This window comes from Podarcis pityusensis (genome assembly GCF_964106645.2).
Source record: "Podarcis pityusensis genome assembly, chromosome: 11".
NCBI lineage: Eukaryota > Metazoa > Chordata > Lepidosauria > Squamata > Lacertidae > Podarcis > Podarcis pityusensis.
Window position 1 is genome coordinate 6,142,451 of NC_138036.1, and position 14,746 is coordinate 6,157,196.

A 14,746-nucleotide genomic window follows, 5' to 3' on the forward strand; every position below is an offset into this window, starting at 1 on the left:
CAGAAGGCCTTCTCGGTAGTGGAATGCCCTCCCATCAGATGTCAATGAAATAAGTAACTACACAACTTTAGAAGAAATCTGAAGGCAGTGCTGTATAGGGAGGTGTTTGTTTGTTTGTTTTTTTTTTTTAAATGTTTAATGTTTTATTATGTTCTTATATGTGCTGGAAGCCTCCCAGAGTGGCTGGGGGAACCCAGTCAGATGGGCGGGGTAAAAATAATAAAATGATGATGATGAAGAAGAAGGAAGAGCAGAGCTATGGAGAGCAGAAAGGCCATGCTTCACCACCATGGTGCCTACACAAATAACTTCTGAGTAATAAATGACTTAGTCATGTCTTCAGAATAATGAGTTGGAATCTTTGGAGGCCTGATGTGGCTTGTTAGCAGTGGCAAAGCTTCATGCTCCACCACCGGGGGCAGAAAGCAGGCAGGGGTGTGTCTGGGGCACATCCTGGGGGCGTGGCATGCTGCCTGCAGGGGCGTGGTGTGCATCCCAGGGCATGTGAGGCCGCTCGTGGCGTGCATCCTGGGGGCATGGCACCTGGCATTGTGGGGGTGCATGGCGCATGTCTGGGGGGGTGGCCGCAATGGAGCCCTACTCCCTGATGATGCCAGGGGCGGTACACTCCCCCTGCCCCCTGTTCCTCTACCAGTGCTTGTTAGCAAGGCATTTTCAGAATTGCTCAACTCCTTGACATAAAAAAATCATAAGCCACAGAAACATAAACCACATGAAGTCATTAAGTTGACCCAAAGCACTCGGCTTCCTTTTCCAGCTATGGACGAGCACGGCTACCTCTGTGGAACTGACAAATCCAGAGCATTTGAATTTTGAGTGCAACCTAACTTGGTTGAAAGCATTAATGAATTTTTAAAGAGCTGATCTGAATTTCTGAATTTTGAAATTCCATTTCCCAGAAGTGGGTGGGTGGCCAAACTGGAAATGTTAGCAAATGTCAAGGATCTGCAGCAGAGACAGTCCAGCTACAGCCTTGACTTAATGCAGAACATTAGACGGAAGACTCTCTCTCTTGCCCATGCTCCTTTGGGCTCCCAGTCATCTCCACAAGGAAAGTCTCTCTCTTTCATCCTTGTTATATTGGAAAATAAATTAGTTGGACTCGCACTATCAGGGATTCTGTCATTAGGGGAATATTTGTCTTTTTCTGTCTCCCCTGCAGTTTCTATCAAGGGCTTGAGTATGAGGGGTTATATCTCTTTTTTATCTCTCTTATGTGTTAACTTGGAAGAGAAGGAAAACAGAGCAGATATTTTATCTGAGTGTGTGCTCTGGAAGGATTGTTGTCATTGCTGTGGTGTCCATATATATTATCTCCCTCTCTCTTTCTCTCTGACCTCCTCTCTCCAATAAAATGGCTTGAGATATTTCCACTAACAAAAAAGAGGAAGGAGAAAGTGGGTGCGATTTCAGATGAGGTTTTTCAGTCTAGTTATTAAAGTTGTAGAAATTTATATAAAAGTCACTCCTCTCACCTCCTCCTCCTCCTCTCTCTTGATATCTCTCTGACCTTCTTCCCACCCCATCAAGGTCTGGTCCTTTTGAAAGTTTAAAAGTCTTTGATGCTTTTTCATCTGTTTTGTGTATGTTCAGGACCCATCATGGGACATGCATAAGGATGGATGAATGGATACATATCCACAGAGGGATTTGCTTGCAAACCCTTCTCCCAGTGTCCCCATCAGCAGCTGCATCCACATGACAGCTTATTCCATTTCCCCAAAGTTTCCCTAACTGTTAATTTCTGCATTTTATTTAAGCTTTCACATAACATAAAAAACCACTGGTGAGATATAGTGAATATTTAGTGTGCTCATATCTGTGTTATTTGCTGGGGGGTGGTGGACACCATTTGCAGCCCCCTTAACACAGAAAATTCACAAGACTAAAGTCACTTTAACCTTTAAAGCCGTATACGGCCTAGGACCCTCATGCTTATGGGACAGCCTCTCCTGGTATGCCCCATGGAGGAATTTATGGTGCGCAAATAATAATATCTTGGAGGTCCCGGGCTTCAAGGAGGTTAAACTGGCCTCAGCCAGGGCCAAGGCCTGTTTGGCTTTGGCCCCAGCCTGGTGGAATGCTCTAGCGTAGGAGACCAGGGCCCTGACATCCTTCCACAGGGCCTGCAAGACGGAACTGTTCCACCTGGCCTTTGGTCTGGGCCCAGTTTGACCCCCCTCTATGGGACCCTGAAAGTTAACTCTTTAGCCCCTTTATCAGCTCATGTGGGGCCAACATGGATAGCTGGCCCCGATGGATACGTGAGGTTCCCAACCCCTATGGTTGTAATTTGTGGGCATTCATTTAATTTTATCCTGATTCTAATTTTTAAGCTGTATTTTAATCAATTGTTTGATTGTTGTTAGATGCGGATGGTAGTTGCTCATGAGTAACCAGGCAGGACTCTGACCTGTCTTTTACAGGTATTATTGTGCAAACTATTTACAGTGCGGATCTACAGAGTTCGTGTCCAAACTACTCACTTGCAGAATCCGGGAGTGGCCCCTTCCGGCTTCTCCCCCAACATAAGAACTTCGGCACCCCAAGCCTCCGCCTCCCCTCCTTGCGTTTCACCCCTCTGCACAAGCTGGGTGACGGAAGTGGCGTGTGTCTCTCCTGGCCAGCCTGGTGAGGTGAGGCGCTGGGGTTCTCAGCAGCATCCTCGAGCCCTTCCCTCACTTGGCTAGGCCTTTCCCTCTCTTCTCCACTGGAGGTGTGACTTTTCCCACCGCTGGAAGAGGAACTGCTCCTCAGGAGTTTTGGAGGCTCTCTCTATCCCAACAGCCCCCCTGCCTCCCTCCCCTGTTCCAATGGCAGTCCCCTGACAAATGTGTTTTAATGTATTTGATATTTGATGTTAGGCACCCTGAGCCCGGTCTTGGCTGGGGAGGGTGGGATATAAATAAAAATTTACTTACTTACTTAGTCACCTTTGATAGCCTTATTCTCCATGAATTTTCAATCCACATTTGAAGGGTGACCTGCCTCCTATGGAAGCACACCACTAATTGATGAACAGCAGCAGATATAGCTCTTCCTTGTGTGCTTCCTAGGTCACTGTGAGGAAGAGGAAGACAGCCCAAATAGGCTTTTGGTCTGATAAGACAAGGCTTTATGTGTGTTCCTATATTGTTATGGGGTGCACAATGTGTTAGGGGAGATATAGTACATCTGGTGGGGGACACATCATGCACCTTCTGGGGTAGTTTGCCCACCTTTGGTCCCCACCCTGCACTCAGTTCTCACATGTGGCTCCTAGAAACTGTCAACATGTGACAGTGACCACACCCTGGGAATGGCCTCGATTGGCTGACTAAACCAGGTGAGGGTAGCTGATGGGACTTAAACCCTTGGTGAGTTAGGGACCTCCCCTGCATGCAAAGACTGGCAGATGGAGTGGACAAGACCAAGAGTGGGTCCAATAGTCAAGAAGGTGGTTTCTGCATGTGCTGTGTGGAGACGTGAGGGGCAGATGGGGCTCATCAACCTGGGAAGGTAGCCCATCTAGGAGAAGGAAAGCTCTGATCCTAAATCTCTCCTGCCTTGTGAGATATCTTCAGAAGAAGAAAAGGCTAAGGAGTAAACCCTACACAAATACGCAGTGGAGTCCTCGAGGTGGTTGGATGGTGCCTTCCGGCAACTCCTGCAGCCAAGCTGGTGCCAAATATCTTGGTCTGTTTTGCTTTGGACCACATCATTGTGCTCTAACAGCAAGAAGACAGGTTCCTCTGCTAACAATAGTCACCATAATAGAAGCAAGAGGAGAGGACGAGGGAAGTGTAGCAAAGGTGCAATGCCTTACCAATGACAATCTTGGTTCCTCCACATTCCCCTTCTTTCTTACAACCAGTCTAGGGGGTGGTCTCAGTTGTCACCTTCCCTTTCATCAGCCTCACTTTTGCCCTTGTAGAATTCAGCTGGGAAGGGATGGGGCAAAAGGAGAATGAGTTGTTCCTGCTTGTCAGTGACTCTGGATCCTCCTACTGTTGGGCTCCCTGACTTCTATCCTACAAGCCCCAGTGGGCACCAGCCACCACTGGGTAAACAGCAGAATAGGCTGTTATCTCTTCAGTGTGCTTCAGGAAGGAGATGAGGGCTTAGGGGTGAAGCCAGTGGGTTTATGGTGAGGAGGAGAGCATGGTGGCATTATAGCATGATCACATCTTAACACACATTTATCTCCCATGATCTCAACCATACGCTGGTTCTGCAAATTCTGCAAGTTAAACGCAAGCAAGGCAGGGATCTTAAAAGGCTCGTTTTGTGACTAGTACGCTTGGGGTACCTGACATGAAAAGAGCTTTAAAGCTTTCTACCTTAGTGGGGAGGGGAGGTAAAGACTGCTCAACATGGCAGTTCCAGAAGACTAGGGGTGCTTGTATGGGGGTGGTTAAAGGTAAAGGTAAAGGGACCCCTGACCATTAGGTCCAGTCGTGACTGACTCTGGGGTTGCGGTGCTCATCTCGCTTTATTGGCCGAGGGAGCCGGCATACAGCTTCTGGGTCATGTGGCCAGCATGACTAAGCCGCTTCTGGCAAACCAGCCATTTACCTTCCCGCCGGATAAGTACCTCTTTATCTACTTACACTTTGACGTGTTTTTGAACTGCTAGGTTGGCAGGAGCAGGGACCGAGCAACAGGAGCTCACCCCGTCGTGGGGATTCGAACCACCAACCTTCTGATCGGCAAGTCCTAGGCTCTGTGGTTTAACCCACAGCACCACCTGCGTCCTGACATGGGGGTGGTTACAAGTGGGCAATTTGGGGATACGTGGAATCCTTGAAACCAAACTCATGTGTAAGGTGCAGTTGTACTGTGTGTGGCTGTTAAGGGATGTAGTTAGGAGATATAAAGGAGCCAGAAGAGAGAGAGGAAGGAAGCAGACAGCTTTTCAGGCCTAAGGCATACTGATACTTCCTGCAAAGACTGCTGGAGTCACTATACATTATTGTTCAGTGAGTGTCAAACTCCCTTATGTTGGCTTTGTTAATCGTACAAATGCTTTTCCCTTCCTTGTTCTTGAGTCTGTATTGCAAAGGTATCAACCTTCATCATCTCCCTTGCAATCACCCCCCACCACTTTCCCCCCCCTCCCTGGCCCTGCTTCCTTTTGGCCTTGTAAGGGAACATTTTACAAATGGGTGAATATGAGAGCAGAATAGAGAAAGTTGTGGTCATACATATTTAAAAGTGAAGTTTGCAAGAGGCTGCGGAGATAACGGCATATATTTATTTATCTCTGGAAAGCTTTGTTGTAGTTCCTAGAGTTCTCCTTGACACCTTATCTATCACAGCCGTTTCCACTGCATATTCTAACATTGTGCTTCCTTTAATCTTTGGATGTAAACAAAAGCTTTCTCTACCCCCCTCCTTTTCCCTCCCTTTCTCATGACACAATCCCATCCTGACAAAAGGAGAGGCTGACTATTGATTCATCTGCTCCAAACAAACTCTCCAAAGATAATTTTAAAAACCCACCCAATCTAGTAAATTCCTATTATATGATAGATTTCTCTTTTCCCCATCCCTTTTTCTATTAGAATTCTCATAGACTGCTTTTTGAAGTGTACATACATTTAGATCTGAAGGATGAAATTCTCCCGTAGCGTTTTGATTCAAATGGAAGCAAACAAGAATGCACAGAATAGACCCTCTTTACCCCCTTTGGAAAGGTTGTGTTGAAACAGCTCTCAGTGGTTCAGCTTGTATCCACTCCTTTGCAAAACCACCATCAATTTGGTTGTCATTTTGCAATGAGTAACACATATACCTTTACTTCTTACTGGTATTTCTGCTTTCTCCCTACATCCTTCCACGTTCCAAGCAGTTGTAGGATCACAAGAGCAGATAACACAGTTTCTCTGATGTAGATACAAGTCATTGTGGTTACAAGTGGGGTGCCATGGGGTTCTGTCCTGGGCCCATTGTTGTTCAATGTTCAATAAATGACTTGGATGAAGGAATTGAGCCAGATGCTCACCAAATTTCCAGCTGACACCAAACTCAGAGGGGTAGCTAATGCTGCAGAAGACAGAATCAAAATTCGAAATGACCTTAACAGATTGGAGACCAGGGCCCAAACTAAGAAAATTAGTTTTAATAGGGGTGAATGTAAGGTTCAGCAGTTAGGTGCACAAATATAAGATTGGGGACACCAGGCTTACTAGCAGTACTTGTGAAAAGGATCTAGGGGTCTTGGTGGACCACAAGCTTAACATGAGTCAACAGTGTGATGCAACAGCAAAAAAGTGGATGTTATTCTAGGCTGCATTAACAGAACAATACTGTCCAGATTCAGAGAAGTAATAAAGAGCAGAGAGGAACCAGAGGCAGAAAGCACTGCAGAAGCAGGGCAAGCAGCTGAGAAGGTGAGGGTTGAGGCTGCAACAAATTCACAAGAGCCTGCCAGTCCTACTGCATACAGCTCCCCTCCTCCCTCGTCTCAAAGGGTTTTTCATGCTGTGGAACAAAGAGTGCAGAGAGGACAGCCCACCCCAACGAAGTTTAAGACTGAAGGAAAAGCCTCCAGATGGGGAAAAGACTTAGGGAGAAGTGAGAGGTCCAGTTGGTCAATTCTGGCAACTGCTTTACCGGGGCCAGTCTCACCGTGGTTTCTCTGTTTGTATTCTGTTCCCTTTAATAAAGAATCAACTCTACTGCTTGCCTCTGAGTCTCCATGCTGACCTGCTGCTGAACCAGCCCTCATAGTGGGGAAGGCCCTTGAGAACCACTCCCAGTCATGGTGGACAATAGTTGGACAAAAGATGAATTCATGTTCTCACTTGGTATAAGGCAGGTCCCTCTGTTCCTAAAATGAATACTTACTTGGAAGGCTTATTTGAATCTGCAATAATTAGTATGTAGGCTTCTCAGCCAAAATCACTTTTGGGGTTGTTGGATTCAGGGAGGTGCCAAAATCACTTAAGCTCACCCCCCCCCCTATAAAATAACACTCCTTCCATTGGTCACACTAATGGGGGACAAGATATGCTTATGTAAGGATGTGAACTGGAAGACTGTACTCTTTCCAAAAAGTGCAGATCTTTATTTGCAAACGAGTGTCCCAAGCAAACAACCCCACAGTTTGGAAAAGAGCAAATACCCGTGGAAATTACAGCAAGGAGTTCACATATATCTACTTCTGTCTCCATAGCCACCCTGCACCAGGAAACAAATGAATGTACTAGAAAAGCTTGCAGACAACGTTATTTTGCAAAGGGAGGGGGAAAGGCAGGGGGGTTGTACTTAACAGCCTACCCAAAAGGGAAGAGGAGAGAATTAATCAAATTCCAAACATTGCATTTTGTTACCCCCCTCCACATTGCTGGATACGTACCTATGGAACAAGTTCTGTGTGATTTGCTGCACATTCTTTTCCAGCCCAGACTTCGTAGGGTTGGGCTGAATTATTGTGTGTCTTCTGTTCAACAGTCTGTTTCCCGGCAGGTACCAAAGGCTTTATTTAGTCAACCAACTCAGCCATTTCCCTAGCTTCGCTCTGGGATCCGGGAGGCTGCTGCCCACTTGAAGCGGAGCCCAGCGCTCAAAATAGTCTCCCATATGCTGGTTTTTTCCCTCACCAGCTTAGGGTGGATGCACCTCATTATTTTTAATTCTTCCTGTGCCTGCTTCGTTATTATCACTTTGGAGGTGATGCTGACCCAAATAGAAATGGGTGTGGGTGGCTGTGGAGTTCTAGGTGCTGCTAAAAAGAAAAAGAAAAGCCTGCATGTGCTTCCATCTGAAAATCAAGGCTGAAATTCAGAAGTGGGGGTTAGAGGCTAGAAAAAGACAGATATGCATGCTCTTGTGGCCCTAGCGTGTGCCAAAACTAACAAAAGGCATAAGCAGGATGATTTGATTTGTGCTTGTAAAATCCTATGTGCAGCATCAGCCAACTCCTAGGGGCCATGGGGTTTGGGGGCCCCACAATAAAAGATTTGAGGGGGCCAGCGCCCCACAAAGTTGATGGACATTCCCATTCAAATGGTGTGTGTGCACTGCATCATGTGACCGATTATGCAGGGCAGGGTGGGGCTTACCTGCCTCCCCCCACAATATTTTATTCAAGTTGGCAGCCCTGGGATCAGCTCTCTATGGAAACATCATTTATCTCTCTTTTTGAACTGCTTCCATGAATGAAAGAGTTAGTCAGAAGGTGGGAGTGAGGGGCAGAGGGCAAAATTCAGGATCGGGAATATGGACAGTTCTGTTCTGACCAGAATTGCCCTGAAACCACCTGAGTTTTTAGTCCCTCAAGCAGAGTGACCCTGGACGTTTCAGTTAAGCATTGTAGCTGATAGCAATTGGTGGACCTATCTTTCATAAATGTCACACACACACAATCCTTGAACTATCTAAGCCAGAAGCAATCAATACAAACTGCACCAGCTAATTCTGTCCATCAGGGCTGACACCAGATTTCAGAGGGTCCTTGCATGATGGCAACTATGCCCTCCCAGTCAAGCCACAGCACAGCCCTGCCTGTGGCAGATCAATCCCCACATGCTGTGTCACTGCTTTGGGAATGGCATCAACACTCACCCAACTGGACCAGTCCCCCAAACATGCTTTGCCAATGGATGGGCAGCGGCACTTTTGAATGGGAGCTCAGCTCAGCTCCCATTTGTCGTGTACACCTGACATCTTAAGTTACCCAGAGAGTAATTCCCTGCCCCATATGAAACCTGACTGAAGATCTATGGAACCCATACATTTCATAGATCTGTGAGGCAGGGCAATAGATTTTGGGTAATTTGAAGTGATGGGGCGTCACCACAGATGGACGCTCACCTTGGCTCCCATTCAAAAGGGTGCACCAACACTGAAAACCATCTGTGTACTCAATGTGGGAGAGTGGGGAATGGTAGTGTGGCCAGGTTGAGCTAAGGATGGTTCCTTCTAAGCCCTTGGAGGCCAGTGCCTGACCTGGCTGAGCACTGGCACCAACCCTACCTTGATAACCTTGTTGTGGAAGCTTCCTAGAATACTATCCTTTCAGAAACAAGAGTCCAGGGAGTAGAAAAAAATGGAGTGTTTCTCTTCCTGAATTCTTAGCCTATTCTCCTCCTTCTAAAGGTTTTCATGGTCTGTCACGTTCTCCACCTTTCCTCTGCTGAATGCAGCTCTCCACTGGCATCTTTTATCTTCCAGCAAGCGTGAGATTCTGCTGCTCCATTCCTCTCCCCCGAATTCCATCATCGATCATTAATGCAGGCCAGACTGCAAAGGCGGCTTTCTATTGAGTAAATTCGGCAGCCAACGGGGAAAGAGATTGATGTCTCTGCACCAGGAATTTTTTGGCCAGCTGAGCGCTTCAGCAATATGATAAGCCCAGAGTAGCAGCTGGTCTCATCGCTTAGTAAAAAGCCTCATTTTCTGCAAACATTTTGGGTATGATAATGGGCTCCCTTTATTACTGTGATAAGGGAGCAAGTTATTCCATTTAAATGGAGTAGATGGTAGTAATAATAATAATAATAATAATAATAATAATAATAATAATATCATCTACTGAGTGCCAACAAGGGGGCTTTCTGTTTTGAGTATAAAAACGAAATTATTATACAATAATATAGGGAGGCAAAGGGAGTTGGCAAAGACCAGTTCAAAATGTTTAGAAGAGTAGGTTAAGGTCTGGAGGAGGAATGATAGCATAGTACTTGAGAACAGTGAGGAGCTACTCTAAGAATTATGCAAATCACAAATGGTGGAATTTGCATGGGAAGGAATCAAAATTTTGGAAGGTATAAGAATGAAGAGGTTAAAGAGGAAGTTTCATTCCCTTGAATTTTTTTTTTTAAAAAAAATCAGTTCAAATTTGAATTTATTTTAAAAGTAACTTTCTGCAAATCTGATCTCACTCTTTTTGCAGAGGTGAGAGAACAGAGTAAGGTGTTATGGTGGTGATGGAGGACAAAGAACTGGTATTATGCCTGGTCCATCCCATTGTAATGTATACAATTGTCTTGGGTAGGTGAAGGGACTCCCCAGTTCCTTTGATTTACTCATTGAAGAGGGCAAGGAATGGTCAGAATATGTGGTTTGCTTCCTATCCAGCCCCTACACAAGGACACAGCAGCAATATCTATGCCACAGTGCCAGACAGTCATCAAGTTCCCAGCCTTGTTCTCTAACTATTGTACTCTAACTGCCCTTCATTTTATTCACACCTGTCGCCTTGGTACGACATCGCTCCTTCTTGACAAATTTCAAATTCTTCAACAACTCTAATATTGACTTAGGGATTTATTGAGCAATTGAGTTGTTTGATGTATTGATTTCCATCACTTCTTGTGACTACAGGTTTTGAGTGTTCTGGGAACAGGATTTGGCAATGAGGGGCACAGAGGTTATCAATGGCAAGGTGTTTTACAAGCTTTATCTTCCTTGTCCTCACAGCAAACAGGATAATCCTATGAGGAAGGTTAGAGTAATCTCTTCTTCCTCCTAAAATTGGGAAATTGAACTGAGAGAGAAATGGTCTGACCAATGCAGAATGAAGTCACCAACTTGGCTTCCCAAGTTACAAGCAAAGTAATCTGTTTTCCATCCTGAAAGTATGGGCTGATGTACATAGCTCTTCCCCAGAAGACATTTCCTTCAAACATAGACTGTAATAAAGTTATGTTGTTCTCTTGTACCAGGGAAAGATAACCAATAATTTTCCAGATGTTGGACTATAGTGGACCATTGCCCACACTGGCTGGGGTTCATAGGAGTTTGAATCCAACAACATCTGGCTTTTCACACATTTTTCATCACTGCCCAATAGAAACAAAGAGAATGCCTTCTTTCCAGGCTGTGATGTCATCTCACTGTTGATGTGTATTAGGACATGCTGGTGCTCAGAACCCAATCCCAACGAGCTACCTCCCAAAAGGATTTGGGATCCAGCAGTAGAACCAGTCATTGTTCCTTAAGGATTGGTCAAGGACATTGGCTACTTGGGATGTTTTTGGATAGTGTTCCTGGCTCAGACATTTCTGCCAAGTGTCATGTGTTACTTCCTAACTGTTGGAAATAGGCAACAGGGCAATAAAGAAAAAAATGTCTGCCACAATAAACTGATGGTTCCATGTACCTTGATTCATAACTAAAAAGGTAAAGGAAAAGGACCCCTGACAATTAAGTCCAGTTGAGAAAGACTCTGGGGTTGCGGCGCTCATCCCGCTTTACTGGCCGAGGGAGCCGGTGTACAGCTTCCGGACCATGTGGCCAGCAGGACTAAGCCGCTTCTGGCGAAACTAGAGCAGCACACAGAAACACTGTTTACCTTCCCACCAGAGTGGTACCTATTTATCTACTTGCACTTTGATGTGCTTTCAAACTGCTAGGTTGGCAGGAGCTGGGACGGAGCAATGGGAGCTCACCCCGTCGTGGGGATTCGAACCACTGACCTTCCAATTGGCAAGCCCTAGGCTCAGTGGTTTAGACCACAGCACCACCCGCATCCCTACAGATGTTTGAACTACAGATGTTCAAAGCAACAACAAAAATCCAAATCAACTGAAATTACTGTAGTTTCTTTCAAAACCCCTACACATGACCCTCAAAATTTGTAAAGAAAAGAAAAAGAAATACTTGCTATTACCCTTGAGTTGGGTGAGCCCCTTCAACTGATAGATTTAACAGCTCTTAGCTTCCATTCCCTGCCCACCACTTTCCTACCCCCTGCAGGATTCCAGACCTGTGTTTGTGGAGTTCTAGAAACCCACCGATGTCAAGAGGAGTTGTGAAAAGTTTCTGGAGAAAATCCATGGGAGGAAGAGTTTAGCACTCCAAATACCTCATGATGAAGATAGTTCCAAAGGCAGAGTGGGGCACTGAGTCAAAGTTTGTACAATAAGTAATTATGGTCAACATCTCGGATAGCTTGAAAAGAAGATTAAGCCATTTCATGGAGGGTTAGAATATTGATGGCAACTAGCTATGAAGGCTATGTTCTGTCTCCAGTTTTCATAGGCAGTATGCCTCTTGAAAGCAGCTGTTGGGAATTACTGAACAATATAAGAAGAGCCTGCTGGATCAGGCCTATGGCTCGTCTGGTGCAGCATTCTGTTCTCACGGTGGCCAATCAGATTCTTGTGAGAAACTCACAAGCAGGATATGAGAGCAGAACAGCACTCTGCCCCCTTGAAGAAGAAGAGTTTGGATTTGATATCCCACTTTATCACTGCCCTAAGGAGTCTCAAAGCGGGTAACAAACTCCTTTCCCTTCCTCTCCCACGACAAACACTCTGTGAGGAGAGTGAGGCTGAGAGATTTCAGAGAAGTGTGACTAGCTCAAGGTCACCCAGCAGCTGCATGTGGAGGAGCAGAGACACGACCCCGGTTCACCAGATTACGAGTCCACCGCTCTTAACCACTACACCACACTGGCTTTGAGGTTCCCAGAACCTGATAACCTGAGTGAAGGTAGAACATAGTCATCATAGCTAGTGGTTGCTGATGTCCTTATCTGCCATTAGTTTATCCAACCCCCTTTTAAAATCATCCAGGTTGGTGGTCACCACTTCCTCCTCTGGGATTGAATTCCATAGTTTGACTCTGTGCTGTGCAGAGAAGTTCCAAATCTTCCAAAACTCAGCTTCATGGGATGTTCATGAAGTAGGGATGGCACAAATGTGGAGATTGCTGTTGTGGTCAACTCCTGCTTGCAGGCTCCTGGAGTTGACCACTGTGAAAACAGGATGCTGGACTAAACGGACTTTCAGTCTTCTCCAACAAGGCTCTTCTTTTGTTCATGTGGCTACTTCCCAGCAGGTAATTTGACTTAAACATTTGAAACCACACACCCAGTTGAATAGCCTTTAACGTGAAACAGGATTCTTCTTTTCCCCCCGGTTTGCAACATAATACTGTCAGGTATCTACATCTGGCGACTGAACTTCTAAGATGACTTTGGAGTTCCCATTGCTCCCTGGGGAAAGGAGAAGTACACGGAAGTCCCTTTCAGACTCTTTTCACGTCTTCTCAAAGTCTCTTCCCATTTGTACATTTTATATATAAAATATGTGATTGTGTTGTATGTAGCAGTCTTGCAAATACATCTTTCATTTTGCCAGAAAATCCATATGCCATATATATATATATATATATATATATATATATATATATATATATGCATGCTAGCAATCTTGGAAACCTTACAGGCTTTGATTGAGTTGCCCTGGGTCAAACTGAACATCTGGGGGGAAAGCATCGGATTTATTTTTGCATCCTTGAATACTCAAGTGACTGATCTGTTGGAAATGGTTTTGTTGAGAGTGTAACTGGGTGCGCAGGAGGAGGAGGAGGAGGAATGGACCAGGCTTCCTTCAGAGCTGGATTCGAGAATGCGGAGAGCTTTATGCTGTATGCGTTCTGGACTCTCACCAAACACGTAGCTATATGGGAAGATTCAGGCTGAGGCTGTGATACTAGAAGAGCACCCATCCCTTTATCAGTTTCACTAGATGCCAAAATCCCTCAGGTGAAGCTTTCCATGGTACAGAAATACAGTGAAGAGAGAGAACTTTAACTTTTAAATTGTTGGAAAAACACCAATGCCTATGGAAGACACCATGCTGTTATCACTAGGGATGGGGGCAGGAAATAGAGTCCATTCACATTTACCAGCCTGATTTGTACTTTCCAAAATGTTATCTAAACCAAACCACAACCATCCTTTGAAATTTGCACTACTTTGAATTTTGCAATACGGTTCTCCAGTCAAGAAACATGTGTAAAATGCATACATTAGGCTAAAAGTGAACATACTTTATATTAGAGGGAAATGCTGTGCAAATTCATCCATCCTTAGTCATGCCTCAGCACTTGCTGATCAACCTAGGGCTAACTCCAAAGCAACTCCAATGCAACTGTTTTCTCTTTTGTACCAAATTCATCTAAACAAGAGTGTGGAGAAAAGATTTAGCTGATTATTGGAAATTGATATGTGACCTTCACCTCCAATGTTCCTGGGCATGTAAACCTCTCTTCTTTGCCCATCCTCTCTTTCATTTATCCTTCCCTTCTTTTTTATTTTTATTTTTCAAGGGTCATGCTCTTTTAAATCTGTTTCTTTGTTTCTGCGGCATACCCTCCTTTTACCAATCTATGTTGCAAAATATCTAAATCACACAGCGTAAATCTAAATCTAAATCTAGATCTAAATCTAAATCACAACAGTCTTCTCTCTCTTTTTTAAAAAATGGACTAATGATAGCACAGCTATGACTATATAGACAGTGACTGCTCCCTTGAATTAGAAACTATTTTTTCATAAATTAGTGAAAGGACAATAATGTCCATTGGAAGGGCACTATGTTATAAAGACACCTAACAGAGGTCGATCCATAAAAAAAAATGCTGGGTAGCGGTAGTTGCAGGAAGAGATTAAATCCTGATTTCCTGACAACTAAGTAAACTCAGATTTAGGTAAAGTTTGATGGTGTTTAATTTTATTCCAGTATCCCTCTGATTTCAGCTTGTGGGGAAAATGAGACCTTTTTGCTAAAGTGCTCATTAATTCCCTCCTCCTTCCATCCCCTGTTCAGCTTGGATTGTCCCTTGGTCTTTAAAACCTCTCATTGATTTTACATCTTACTTTCCCGATATAAAATCATCCCACCACTGATTTTACATCTGTCCTTATGTTGTTGCTTCTGCTGAGCTAGTCTAGACTCCTGACATGCTGTTCCAAATGGAGGCCTCTCCTGTGAATGCAGCTGGTAACAGA